This window comes from Danio rerio, chromosome 24, assembly GCF_052040795.2.
Source record: "Danio rerio strain M-AB ecotype USA chromosome 24, GRCz13ab, whole genome shotgun sequence".
Taxonomy (NCBI): domain Eukaryota; kingdom Metazoa; phylum Chordata; class Actinopteri; order Cypriniformes; family Danionidae; genus Danio; species Danio rerio.
Genome location: NC_141044.1, coordinates 19,735,725 through 19,751,450, shown reverse-complemented (window position 1 = coordinate 19,751,450; position 15,726 = coordinate 19,735,725). Strand labels below are relative to the sequence as shown.

The 15,726-nt window shown below is 38.2% G+C and overlaps 1 protein-coding gene across 8 annotated transcripts in view; it reads right to left on the bottom strand.

The window, feature by feature from the left end:
* sema5a (sema domain, seven thrombospondin repeats (type 1 and type 1-like), transmembrane domain (TM) and short cytoplasmic domain, (semaphorin) 5A) overlaps positions 1–15,726 on the bottom strand; it is a 397,269-nt gene that overhangs the window by 65,209 nt on the left and 316,334 nt on the right.

Below are 15,726 nucleotides of genomic sequence, written 5' to 3'. Positions count from 1 at the left end.
CACATGCTTCTAAATATTATTCCAAATGAAATTAGTGTTTATGTTTTAGTATATCTTATGTTTAAAATATCTCATGCTTTGGTATGCTAAAATGAATATTCCTGATAGGATTTGAAAAGAACTGCAAAAACATGCATAAAAAGTAAAAACATTGTAAATCTGTAAGGCAAATGGTTCAGTAGAGTGGTTTAGATAAGGTTGTTTGAATACTTAATATCTACAGAAACAAAATAAGTTCTGTTTATGGACTTCATTAGTGCCTGTTCACCTTTTTCAGTAGAACTGGTTTTAAATGGTTTTTCCCATTTTTTTTTATTTAAGATTTTCCAACCAGCTACACTGAGAATCATTATGGGAGAATCATATCATATCATCATCAAACTTTTATATAAAACATTAGGTTCAGTGCATACGGAAAGTATTCATAGTGCTTCACTTGTTCCACATTTTTTATGTTGCAGCCTTTTTCCAAAATGAATAAAATAATTTTATTTCCTCAAAATTCTACCCACAATACCCCATAATGACAATGTGAAAAAAGACTTTTTGAAATTGTTGCAAATTTATTTAAAATAAAAAATCTAAAAAAATCATATATAAAAATATAGAAGTATTTATAGCTTTTGGCGTGAATCTTCTGAATTGAGATCTTGAGATGTTTCAGCAGCTTAATTGGAGTTCGCCTGTGGTAAATTCAGTTGTTTGGACATGATTTGAAAAGACATACACCTGTCTATACAAGGTCCCAGGGTTGACAGTGCATGTCAAAGCACAAACCACGCATGAAAACAAAGGAATTATCTGTAGACCTCCGAGACAGGATTGTCGGGTGGCACAAGAATGGGAAAGGTTACAGAAAAATGTTCTGCTGCTTTGAAAGCTCCAATGAGCACAGTGACCTCGATCATCCATAAGTGGAAAATGTTTGGAACCCCCAGGACTCTTACTAGAGCTGGCCATCTAAAGGCTGATTTATACTTCTGCGGCAAACGCCGGCGTATGCTGACGCGTCTGGGCGGGACCGAGAGCCGCTTGAATGGTGCGAGCCTGATGAAGCGAATGTTTACAAGTGTGGAGTCCCGTGAAGGAGCTCCGGATGGAAAGTTTTGTTTTGTGTTTACCTCATAGTTAAAGATGTTGCACGTCCGCCGGTTCCTGCCTCAAAATGAGCGAGTTTGAAAACTCGACACAGAGGAACATTTACACCTCACTGCCAACTAGCGTTTCGGACGTGTTAATGCAGACCAACAAAGACAGCGCGCAGAAGTATAAATGCACAGCTACGTGCATTCCATGCGCCGTGGGTTACGCTGGTCACTAGACGCAGAAGTATAAACCAGGCTTAAGCTGAGTGATTGGGGGAGGAGGGCCTTAGTCAGGGGGGTGATATAAAACACAATGGTCACTCTGTCTGAGAGGAGAACCTTACAGAAGGACAACCATCTGTGCAGCAATCCACCAATCAGGCCTCTATGGAAAAGAGGCCAGATGGAAGCCACTCCACAGCTGGAATTTGCTAAAAGGCATCTAAAAGACTCTCAGACCATAAAAAAGTTAATTCTCTGCTCTGATGAGACTAAAATTAACCTCTTTGGAGTGAATGCCAGGCGTTATGTTTGGGGAAAACCAGGCACCTCTCATCTCCAGGCTAATACCCTCCCTACAGTGAAACATGGTGGTGGCAGGATGTTTTTCAGCAGCAGGAACTAGGAGACTAGTCAGGATAGAGGGAAAGATGAATGCAGCAATGTACAGAGACATCCTGAATGAAAACCTGCCTCAGAGTGCTCTTGACCTCAGACTGGGGCGACGATTCATCTTCCAGCAGAACAATGACTCAAAGCACATTGCCAAAATATCAATGGAGTGGCTTCACAACAACTCGGTGAATGTCCTTGAGTGGCCCAGACAGAGCCCAGACCTAAATAGTATTCGACATCTCTGGAGAGATCTGAAAATAGCTGTACACTGTCGCTTCCCATCCAACCTGATAGACCTTGAGAGATACTGCAAAGAGAAATGGGCAAAAATTCCCAAAGACAGGTGTGCCAAGCTTGTGGCATCACATTCAAAAAGACTCGAGGCTATAATTGCTGCCAAAGGTGCATCAACAAAGTATTGAGCAGGGGCTGTGAATACTTATGTACATGAGATTTTTCAGGTATTTTATTTTTAATAAATTTGCAACAACTTTAAAAAAAAAAAAAAAAATTCACATTGTCATTATGGGGTATTGTGTGTGCACTCTTAGAAAAAAAAGTACACAAGTTGTCACTGGGTTGGTACCTTTTGAAAAGGTACACGTGTACTTGAAGGGTTCATATTGGTACCTCAAAGGTATATATTAGTACTTTAATTTAATTTTAAAATTTAATTTAATTTAATAATTTTAAGAAGAACAATTTGTACTTTTAGAGTACTAATATGTACCATAGGTATTAATATGGACCTTTTAGATACAAATTTGTACCTTTTCAAAAGGTACCACCCCAGTGACAGCTTGCATACCTTTATTTTGAGAGACGGAGGAATAAAAAAACATTTGATTCAAATATGTTGGTTATGTCTATATAGCAAATTTTGAGGCATGTAAACCATAACAAAAGTTTTAATAAATTTTCTGTTTTACATTTTACATTCTGTAGCTTCATTGAGGTTCAAAAAGGTTCACATATTGATAATTACATTTATGAAATACTGTAGTTTGACAACAAGTAAGAATTTCAGAGCTCAAAACGGATGTGTCTTCAAAGGTTTGTAAATTACCATTATAATAAAGTTCTGTATGAAAGAAGTGAATGAGCTCTTTCAGTTTCAGACTTTTTGCACTCTATAACAACATAACGAATACAACACAACTTGGTTAAATTCATACTCCACAAAATAATAATATACATAAATGTACTTTTGTCAAGTAATGAATCAAAATAAACTTATAACATGAGAGACTATGCAATTTCAAATGCAGTCAAGTTTAACCTTTGAGCAAGGCTACAATTGTTCAATTCAACAGGTAGAAACTGCAAACATGTGATAATGACTGCTAGCGCTTGTGTAGGTCTCCAAGGACAGGAAAGTCTGGGTTCGTCTCAGTGTAATGAGCACTGATGGAGCGGTGTCTTATCTAAATGAGGTCTGCAGGAAGAGCGAGAGGGGGTTTCTAAACCCGTCTGTCCACTTGCAGAGCCAGACGTGTGGGCTGAACAAGCAGTTGTAATTGAAAGGTATTTATAATTGGTATAAAGCATGATGATTGGACACACACAGTCAATCATTCCAGCTCTCATGTGGTCTTGCTGTAATCAGGGGATCTCTGAAAGGAAGCCGATAATAAATGAAGTCAGCTTCCTTTTGAAGATTGGGTCATAATCAGAACAAACATACTGAGCCTGTGATGACCCCAAACCAGAAAAAAAAGAGTACAGATGTTGTAGGGAGGAAAAATAGGCAGTAAAAAAGAGAAGAAGCAGAACAAATTTTGTGCATTGTGTATTATTTCAAGGCATTCGAGAGAGGGTTACTATTCCTGTAATTATCTAAAACTAGGGAGTAGCAGTGTGTGTGTGTGTGTGTGTGTGTGTGTGTGTGTAAGCGTGCGTGTGTGTGTGTGTGTTGTAAATCCAGCAGCTCTAATCTCGCAACTGTCTTTGCTTAAAAAAATGAAATAAATGTTATACCACATATTAAAGAATCTGATATCAAAAATTTCAGATTTTTCACAGCTGAGAATATTGGTCAAAAAGATAGCACAGAACTTTTGCAGCCTATGATTTAGATGTGTAGCCTTGTTTTTAGGTTCTAACACTCCACACAGACTAACATTCAAAAAGCATAACAGGACCCTTTTAAACAACACTACTTTTGATTAAACACTATGGGCCCTATCATACACCCGTCGCAGTGTGGCGCAAGACGCGGCGCAATAGTCTTTTGGTAGTTTCAGCTTGGCGTAAGAGTCGTTTTGAGGTGTTGCGCTACGCTGTTTAAATAGCAAATGCATTAGCGCTCATATGTGCGCCCATAGGCGTTCTGGTCTAAAAAGGAAGGCGTTCTGAGGCGGACCGCTGGCGCGTTGCTATTTTGAGAAACTATAATAGATTTTTCATTAGACCAAAACTAACCCGGTCTAAACTCCGGTGCAGAGTTGCGCCTCGCTTACACACTGCTTAATACGCACAAGAGAGTAATAGGCAAATATCTTTACATATAAAAAAATTAAATATTAAGGGTATAGGCTATATAGGATATAATAAGAATAGATATAGGATATAAATATAAAGGATTAAAATATTACAAAACATATTATTTTCTAGCCTACATAAATATGAAAAAAATCACTGCTTTTATGTCTTCTTCATCTCTGGAGGCTTTTTCAGTTCATTCTTAACAATTTGCTTTTGTATAATGTTATTATTATTAGCAGTATTTTTTTTAATATATCCATATTTATATTTGTTTCATTAAAAACAAGCTTAGATTTGCCCACCTGTCAGGTTTTAGACCATATGGGGCATGGCAGGTGTATTTGGAAATAACTCAGTATTTTGACCACACTTGGTTATTATTGTTCATTTATTCATTTGCTAGAAATTAGAACTGAATTTAGAAAAAGTTTTGAAACAAATATATGCACTTAACAAACGAAATTAATTATTTATAGGCTAATTAATGTCTGTGCGTAAAGGTTTCCCTATCCAAGAGCGAAAGTGAAAGTAGTTCCATTATCTCTCATTCTCACGCAGTAGATGCTCTGTTTAACAGTTTTCTGTTAAAATACTGTCAACTGTTAACTGTTTGCTTGTGAAATGCTCAGTTTTTCCACTTAGACTTACTTTGCGTCCTGTAAATAGCGAATGCGCTCTTGGCGCGATGCAGCTGCCTCTTAAAGGGAATGGGAGATGAGACTCTAATTGGTTAATTCTCAAAACACACCTATAACTCATTAAGAAAATAAACTCAACCCTTTTAGACCATGCGCCTTGGCGCAAAGCGCATTTTCCAGTCCGTAAATTAGCAAAAATGCGTTCTGACACGCCCTGAAAGCGTTTGCGCCCTGCGTTTTGCGCTCTGCGCATGGACCGTCAAAATAGAGCCCTAAAAGCTTTTCATTAATTTTGGCCATCCATTGACATGAAGAGTTGATTTTTTTGAAAACTGTATTCAAACTATAAAGTTTTTAATATCATTATATTGTCAGTGTTAACTACAAAAATCTGATTTATGAAAATGCTGATATTATGTGCTTGTCTACAGGATGTTAACATAGTGTTTCTTTATAAAGTAACATTGTCAACTGACTTAGCATGAGGAATACATTTTTAGTCATTTTGGGTTTTTGTGAACATGTTGATGAAGTTTGTTGACTGCACGGTTATCTTTTAAATAATGCAAAGGTTTTTAGTACTTTACTATAATGTAAACTTAACCTTAGTTTAAATAGAAGGCACTGTAAAAGCACTGACATATTGCTGTGGTGTATTTAAAACAACGTATTGTCATTCTTTTCACTCCAAACATCCCCTTCCTATGTAAATTAGACTAACTATAGTTTGCACCTTATTAACACGATTTGTATGTGCCTGGTGAAATGAGTGTAAAGCTCTTTCTTTGAAAATAAAAGTGTGTATATGGAAATATAATTATTATATTGCTACCATGAGGATGATATTTGCCTGTAGAAAAAACAAAACAAAAATTTCAGGGAAATTGCATAGAGTATTTTTATCTCCTCATGTCTGCAACCATTTTTTTTACAAAACATTTTTTGTCTAAAAATGTACATAAACATTACAAACATGGCACTTTATGGTTATTTTTGGCTAATTGTCATTTTATACTCCAAATAACAACAAAGAAAATGTCAGCAGTGGTTTGCTGAGATTAACAAAAATACATTTTTTGAGCGACGCGGTGATGCAGAAGGTAGTGCTGTCGGTCGCTGGTTTGAGCTTGGCTGGGTCAGTTGACATTTTTTTTTGTGAAGTTTGCATGTTCTCCCCATGTTCCTCCGGTTTCCCCCACAAGTCCAAAGACATGTGGTACAGGTGAATTGGGTAAGTTAAATTGTCCATCGTGTATGTGTGTGAATGACTGTGTATAGATGTTTTCCAGTAATGGGTTGCAGCTTGCAGGGCATCCGCAGCATAAAAAACATGCTGGATAAGTTGGCGGTTCATTCCGCTGTGGCGACCCCGGATTAATAAAGGGACTATTCGAAAGGAAAATGAATGAATGAATGAATGAATGAATAAGGAAAAGAGAAAGTATTTTAAAAATGCAATCACCCCACATTCCCATTGGAAAGCCATTCAATTACGGCAAGTTGTTGTGATGTTGCTTGCTATAAAAAAAACAGTGAGATCCATATAAGAAAGATTTATAGTCAAGGGGAAACCCACTGCAAATTAGCATATGCAAATAGTGCTTATTCAAATCGGATTTGCTAAGTTTAACAAGTTTGCCCCTGCGCTGGCACAAAAAAAGAGAAAGAAAACAAGCGATCAAAAGAACAAGAAAAAAGTTGTAATTAATAGCACATTTGAGATGGGGTAGGAAAAGAATGAAGGAGTATGTAAAAAAAAAAACACACATTCATTTATCAAATGGATTTCAGGCAGAACAAAGTATTGGAGTGTTGCAACAACAGTTCTCTCGCCTGCAGGCGTTCAGTCTTGTTTTGGAGATTTTCTGAGCACGAATGGATGACAGTTTCTGGCTTGTGTTTACACACTTGCTGTGCCGGGACAGATATATGGCTCTGGACCAGAGCTGGATTATGGACGGGGCCGATGGGGGCCAGTGTTATAACCCTCCAAAGCCTCAGGCTGTTTGACCTGAGACTGTCAACAATGAAAACTAGGGCCCTTGGCACAAAGTGAGACTGGACCACTAGGCCCCAAGACCCATAAGAGCATGCGAGTTCTTTTCCCACCAAAAATTGGTTTTCTGTTTTAACAAATCTTTAAAAATGATTTACTGGTATTAAGTCAGTCTTCATTGTGTGTTCAAGCAATATAAATGTTTGTGCTAAACAATGTTGTGGGACAGCAGTCCAGATCATAGTTTTGTGGAAAAAGATATATTTAAATGATATGTTTTTCATTTACCCAGATACAGTGCTCAGAATAAATGAGCACACCCCTCTCAGATCTCACTTTAATTAATATTTTCTATAGTATTTCTATTTTCTTTAAGACACTTTTATTTTAGCATGTCGGCGCACTTCCAACTGAAACTGAATATTGAGTAAGGAGTGGGGGGTTTCGTTTTTTGCATCATTTATTTGTAGTAACTAACAATAAGAGGGTTAGGAATATTGTGACTGAATCCCTCAAACTGACGTCACAGAGAACTGTCACTCCAACCATAGACAATAGAGTCTGGCTGCAGATTTGCGCACCTCCAGGCTTGCACGGTCGGATTTGTCAGGCAATTGCTGTAATTTAACTTAAGGGTGTCCCTGAGGCGGAAATATATCTGAGGTAACGGATTTCATTAGGATTGTTGCAACAAACTTCTTATCTGTCACCCTTACCAAAGAGTATAGAATCACCAAGAGGCGACACTCTAGTGTAATTCGGGAAACAGCCACTAGATAGCGCGCTTTCACTCCAAAAAGTATCGCCTCTTGGTCATTCTAAGCTCTTTCCCCTAACTCAAGTGCCTTTTTTTTTCTAAGCGTTTCACTGTGGCTTCTGGCAACACACAGCGAAGGGTGTTGCAGTTGCTATAGTTACGTAAACAGATTGTAACGAACCACGAACGCTTGCCTTACAACAGCTCTGCAGTAATGTTACACATCATCCGTATCGCTTTCTTTCCGTTAAGCGAGTCGAGACGTTCCCTTATCGAGTCGATCTCAACATTATGTTTGGAGGACCTATAAAACTGAGCTGGGATCATGTAGACTGTTGAAGCTGCGCTACAACTGTGATTTCATATGGATGCACTCCTGCGCAGACGTGCTAACTTATCAAGAATAGTTATAAAGAATAGTTTCCCCAAGTCGTTCAAGAATCATTGCTGTATGTCCATAATGTGTATCTGTTAGTTGTAATACTACAACTATGAAAAAAAAAAATGTAAAATGTAAAAAAAAAAAATTTAAAACTAAAATTAAAATTTGCCAGGTGTTTTTTTTTTATAACTGTGGAAGAATACCTTCTGTGTGTATTTAGACAGATATTTAGTTGATAAAAATAATAAGCTTTGCTGGTACGAATGTTAATAGCAGCCTGCTTTAGTAAATTTACATCAAAGCATATACTCATTTGATGAATATACTAACTGCTTTTCGGGGGCTGGGTTCTGTCATGTTGTACAACGTAAGTAGGCTACTTAGAATTATTTGACAACGTCGTCACTGGCAACGCAAATGAACTGGAAACTTACTTTTGGTTTATTTGTGTTGATTTCAAGTGACGTGACAGGTGCAGGTGTGATTGTAAATGACGTCACTTGCATAGGAAGTGCGGGTGCCTGAGCGTGCAAGCACGAGAGTCCAAGCCAGAAGATGCAAGCTCAACTCTGCAGCCAGACCCTTCTCAACATAGAAGCAAATGGTCAGAATTTGATTGAAGATTACCAAAACAACCCTTTTTTCAGCGGATTAACTAGTACACATTAATTGTTCACCTAAAAAATAACCCTTTAACTGCTCCACCAAGAAAAAAAATTGGATTGCATTTTGTAACTCCTAATGTCGCTAGTTAACACACTCAATGCATTTTTAAGTACATGCCATAATGTCTAAAATATCAGCCTATACCAAATGGTTAATATGTCAGTTTATGGTAAAAGTACAAGAATTAAAGAGCTCATATTATACATGAAATAGGGTCATATCTTGGTTGTAATGGTCTCCAACAACAGTTTAATATGCATGCAAGGTCAAAAAACACTTTCATGGTCTTATAATCTGCATTTATTTTTACCTAATTATCCCAGCGACTCCTGTATGAATCGTCCAGTGATTCATTTGTTCCCAAACCCCTCCTTAGCGCGAAGCTAATCTGCGCTGATTGGACCAATGACAGTCTGTTGCGATTGGTCGACTGCCTTCAGTCAGAGAGTGAAATGCCAAACAGCTAATCAGCAATATAGAAGTAATCACAGTTCATACACGCTCGATAGTGTAGGCGTGGATTTTAGCTGCCAGTGGGTCAATGTAAATACAGACTATGGACTTGAAAATTCAGACAACTAACTATTTTATTGAGCAAAAACTCCAAAAACAGTTGAGGAGATCTCCTAGCTTCTCACTCTGCTCTTTTCACAGACACACACACACACACACACACACACACGCACTTAACTATAATTGGCTATAATGCTGAGGTTTCATCTTTGGGTAGAGAATCGATAATGTCCATCTGCAGTGTGACTTCAATCGACCGGCATGTTTGTGTGTGTGTGTTTGTGGGTGTGTGTGTGTGTGTGTCTGGGTTTCTGCGTCAGAGGGCGGGGCCTCAGGTTTGAAATCTCCTGGGTTTGCGCGTGCACGTGAATAACTTGGTTTCTTTCGTACGTCATGGCGAAACACCTAATGAATCGGTATCAAGGCGACTCGTTTGTAGCACTATGAGTCGACTCTTTTATAGATGAATCAACAGTTTTAAACACTGTACACTAACAGATTTAAGCCTTAGCTGGATACTTCACTTCACTTAGAGCTGTGTTACACACTACATGGAGGGGAATTTTCAAAAACCCATAATATGGGCTCTTTAATACATATACTATGACAGATCTGAAAAAAGGAAGTGTAAGAGCAATTTATTTAATCACATAATCAAAATAAGACACCATTGAATACTAAATCATCTTTATTATTTGAAGTGCCGTAAAATATTCCAGATTGTCATTTAACACGCTTTCTTGTTTTTTGTGTTTTTAAACAACTAAATCAAAATCAAGTGTAGTAGTGGAACAGGATCATGTTTGTTGTGAATTTTGTAAACCAACAATTCTGTGTGCGTAAACCATTATTTAAAACAGTCAAAATATGGTCAACCATTTGGTAGAGCAGGGAGTTAAAGGGTTAACAATGCGCGCTAGCAAAGCATACAGTAAATTTAGATTTCAAACGTACAATAACTGAGGCACAAGACATAAATGCTCCGCCCTCTTTTGAAATGCAGCAGCTCATTTGCATTTAAAGAGAATCTCACAAAAACACAGTGCTTTTGCTTCCACCCAAAAAGGAAGATTTTCAGCATGGTATAAAAAATGATCCGTGAAATGTTTTGAGCTGAATCTTCACAGACACATTCTGGGACTTGTAATACATCTCGTAAAAAGAGGCATAAAAGCACCTCTTTTAACTGACTCTCTAATTTTCTCTCTCCTTCTGTCTTTGTCTAACCCTCCTGGAGGACATCTCATGGTGACCGGCCCTCTGCAGAGCCGCATGTTCAGGACTTTGCCATCTGGCAGCAGTGTGGCGAACAGGGAATAAAGTGTGGCTGTACATATGAGCTAAATACCTCTGAACAGATGCCCAGCGACAGAGCAGGACGACCAAGAGAAAAAGTTCCCCGCAGCACTAACAAGTGAATCCAAACTTCTTTCAAAACTGGACAAAAGAACCAAAACTATAGTGAATCTGCAGTAGTCCAAATGGAACAAAAACAGGAATGCGGCTTTCTTTTTTCGGTCCTAAGGATCGTTCTTGCTAAAGCAACTGACAAAGCACATTTGAGCCATTAACTCCGCTCCCTTCAAGCTTAAATGAAAACTGAGGGCCTTGACGTGCTCCCCGGATGTGTTTTCACAGCCATTATGCACCGCTGGGCTGGTCGAGGTGTTGTATTAAAGCGGATGGGCGGTGTGAAAACTCTTGTAGACTTGCTAGGGCTAGAGCCAAACTCAAAGCTTTGCGCCAGAACTTTTTTGCTGATCATTCACAGGCTTTATGCTTAGACACCTAAGGGCATCAAGTACCCCGGCGCCTTGGATAAAGAGTGTAAGCGGGGGGCAGGAGATGGAAAATGCAAAAGGTGGCAGAAATCCTGTGCTTCAGTCACCTCCACAAAAAATATTTTTAAAACGTCTAGCAATCTGCAGCCCTCTCCGTGTCTTAAGCCCCATGTCTGTGTTTCTGTGGTGACTCAAAGAACAGTGCTGTGATCGTTCTGTTCTGTCCCACTGGAAGAATTTACTGCTCAGCAGATACATTTTTTAAAAAGCCAAGACACTTGAATGAAAAAAATATTTTCGTGGATCAGGTTTGGTTCACATGTTTTTGCTAAAAGTGCTTGAGACTGAATAAATGAATAAAATAAATACCAAAGGTATAAGGATAAATATAGGATAAATTCCATAATTTATCTGGAAGAGAAGTTGCACACTTTCTGACTTATAATTAAAACAAATGCTTTCTTGGATAAAAAAAAAAAAACTAGGAATTTTGATTATATTTAAATTATATTGCAATCTTTCTTTTATTTTGTCATGTTTGTCATTTCAGTTTCAGTTTATTTTATTTTTTTTGTATTTTGACATTTTTACATGTAATTTTAGTATCAAAATGACACATGAAAAAGCACTTTTAGTACATACTACAGGCTTTTTGAACCACACTGTACTGAAGTGTTTTACACATTTAATATTATAGTATTTACAACACTGTGGATGAATGCTACAGTACACTGTTATGTTAGTGCTGTAATAAATACGGCATTATACATTTGTTTTTTTGACTACAGTAACTGTAATGTAATGTGGTTAAATATACTAATATAGTGTACTTTCACATTTTAGAATACTACAGTATTGGGCCCTATTACTATTGGCCCTATCATACACCCGACACAATAAGGTTCAAGACGTGCATGGCGTGATTTTTTGCTATTTTCAGACCAGTGCAACAACTATAATTTTCTCTTTTTGTGTCCCGTTTTGTGTCTCGTTGTTTATATAGAAAATCCATTTGCACCGCTTTGTGGACTCATGGTTGTTTCAGTCTAGAAAAGAGGTGTGTTAAGGTGCATTGTTGGTGCGCTACTATTTTGAGGAAACTTTTTTCAGTTTATTCATGATTATTTGCATTAGTATAATATTATTAGTAGGCAAGGCAAGTTTATTTATATAGCACATTTCATACACAGTGGCAATTCAAAGTGCTTTACATAAACAGGAATAAAAAGACAAGTTTAGGAACATAAAATGCAGACAATAAAAATTATTACAAACAGATAAAAACAAATTAAAATTAGTTAAAATAGGTTATAAAAGAATGAAAAAGAAAACAAAAAACATAATAGTGCGATCTGTCGGACGCAGCACAGTGCTAATTCAGTAAAAAAAGTAGAAGTTATATTAATTATTATATGTAAGTTTATATTTGTTTTAATAAAAACAAGTTTAGATTTGTCCAACTGTAGGGTTTTGGATCATATGGAGCATAAGAATAGGATGTGTGTTTGGATATAACTTTGACCACACTTCGTTAATATTGTTTATTTATTTGTTTGCTAAAAATTAAAACTGAATATAAAAAATAAAACATTCAGATGACGCCTTAAGGGAATGTAAGATGAGACTGGTTTAATGCATGTTATGTTCAAAACACTCCCATAATTCATTAAGAGAATAAGCACAACCATGTAAGACCCTGTGCCATGGCGCAAAGCATATTTTGTCATCCTTAAAATAACAAAAGTGGATTCGGACACACCATTAATGCATTAGACTTTGCGCCTAGATTATTAAAATAGATCCCTATTGTTGTGATACTGTAACAACTACAGAATAACCGCAACAGATCAATTAAAGTACTTTAGTACTATAATATGATTCGAAAACATTAACCACATGATAGTAAACATGAAAGTAATAACTATATATCACTATAGTATGTTTTCCTGTGAGATGGGATGAATATTTAAACATATTTCTAATAAAATAACTTAATCTGATGTGAAAATGTAATGTAAGAAAGTAATGTAATATAACACAAAGCACAGCAACGTAAATTAGTAAAGTATTTTTTAAATGGGTTTAACTTTAAACATTTACATTTATTCATTTGGAAAATGCTTCTGTCGAAAGTGACTTACAATTGAGGAGACATTCAGCAATTTAACAAGAAACATTTTTCAAATACAATAAAATAATGTGATATGACATAACGTCAAGTAAAATACAAACAACTGTTCTTTATTGTTTACTTTTTACCTTGTAGGTCAGCATTGGTTCCTAAAGAGAACCATTTATAATTGTCTAGTCTAAGAGGAACAAAGTGATAATTTCCATTGCCTGAAATTGTTCTGCCCTGTTATAAAAATCTTTGTGATTCAGGCAATTTAACACATCGATATCTTTTCCATAAGTGAGAATATGAACTGAAATGTTTGAAGACAAAATACTGAAGTGCAAGTCTGGGAAGTTGCACCTCAAATGAAGGGACCACAACTGTTTCTAGCAGATGCTTCTCTGTCTCGCATCTCTTTATCCTCTACTTCAGCTCTCATTTCTCAGCAGCGATGCCCTGTTGCTTAGAAACCCCACACATCTTCAGGGCAACGCCGCTTTGACATTATTCTGCCATGATCAGTCACTGCAAATTCATATACCTACAGTATTACGGGCTCTGTAATTAACAAGCCTTAGCATGTTTAATTTTAATTGGATCCCAGTCACGCAAATTATGGGGCAGATAAAGAAGCACCTCTCGCACTGGAGCGCTAGGTTCATGTGAAGCTGGTTATGCACTAACAAGCTTTCTAGAAATGAACGTTGCATAATAGGATGAGTAATAAAAAAGCAATGAAATGAGCTGCATCTATTCATTCATTATTGTCACAGCCACGATCATGCATGCAGCAGGTGAGGGTGAAGAAAAAAAATAAAACAAAAAAGCAGCGCTGTGCCTTTTCAAATCTGGCATGTGCTCAATTAGATTTGTGAGATAAATTAATTATTAATGCACATTCCAAAAACAAAATTGTAATAAATAAGGCTCCAGAAAAACCTTTGATAAACGTGGCACTACAGACGCAGCAGAACCTAATTTGGTAGACTAGGATATGTTTTAATCAGTTCATGGATTTAAAGGGTCATCATTTGCCTTAAATAATAAACCTTTAGCATTGATTTACTGACACAAAAGACACTGGCAATTTTTTAGTTATGATTAAATGACATTTTGGGTAATATTTTAGCTATTATTGAAGTGTAAGTTTTTTTTTTATTTTTTTTTAAGGTAAGCAGTAAAAACTATACTACATTGTGAATACATTTATGAGAACATACAGTAACTCAGCTCATAGCACTAAAACCATTAAACCTAGCTCTAATCATTTGTCAATATAAAACAGGTCATTATCATGCAGATACAGCTACAGTCACATTTACATAAATATACCTTATTAAGAAAATCGTTCGAGGTTACAGAAGTAACCCTTCGTTCCCCGAGGAGGGGAACGGAAGTGCCATGAATGGGAGGATTCGGATCAGAAGCCGCTTATCTGGAGAGTATTGAACGGGCCAATGAATGAAATTAATTGGCAGCGTAAGCTTGCGCAGGTGTGTGACATCTGCAATCATCTCAGCATATAAGCACACCTGAAGCCAGCAGACGCCATCCTTTTAAGCTGAAGAGACTTTCAAACAGCTAAGGGACAGTCATTATGGCGACGGAATATGGCACTTCCGTTCCCCTCCTCGGGGAACGAAGGGTTACTTCTGTAACCTCGAACGTTCCCCTTCGGTTGGGGAACTTCAGTGCCATGAATGGGAGAATATGGAAAGCGCCATAATGACTGCACCTTACCAACACCCCCGATGAGGAGATAGTCAAGCAAGCGTGACGCACCCACATCATGGGGGGCGCGGTCCTCCAACGTGTCCCTGGCCCTAATTTATCCTACTTCAACAGAAGTTTTACGGATTTAGATATATTTTTTGGGAAGTCGTGAGCATCTAGATAATTCTAGGAAATACGACAGTACGTTGGGAAGCGTGCAATCCCGATAGGGAGGACGCTGCGGAGGCCATCCGTTACCCAAGGGGGGGATAGATGGCAGAATTTACCTATGGACTAGCCCTAAAAAAGGGGGAGTACGCATAGCAAGAGTGGTTAGCGGAGAGGGAAGACACGGGTCCGCCCAGGGGGGGGACTTAACCGTGGCGGAATAAGCATATGGGATCGCCTAGTGGGGATCACGCATAGCAGGCACCTATACCCAAAACGCGGGCTGACCAGCGGGCAGACCTACAACGTAGTGGGCCAGCAAGTGACTCCTCCGCTGAGTCAGTGCTGGGGGCCACGGAGGAATCTGCAGGGCTCACCTGACGGGGAACTTTACTGACAGATAAAAAAGGCGCACGTACCTCCGTGTTAGGGAGAATGGCGCAGCAAGCGTGTTTCAACACCCTACCGAGTTGTCTCCTCAATCACCAAAGGGTTACCTAATACCCTTGAGGAAACCGGCTCCACTCGCAGATTGTAAAACCTTGCAAATGTGTTGGGTGTCGCCCAGCCCGCAGCTCTACAGATGTCTGTTAGAGAGGCGCCGCGTGCATGCGCCCAAGAGGATGCAACGCTCCGAGTGGAGTGTGCACGTACTCCCGGGGGACACGGCTGACCTCGACTCGAATAAGCGAGTGAAATGGCATCCACAATCCAGTGGGATAATCTTTGTTTCGATACGGCACTTCCCTGCTGCCGACCGCCATAACAGACAAAGAGCTGCTCAGATGATCTAAAATTCTGAGTACGGTCCA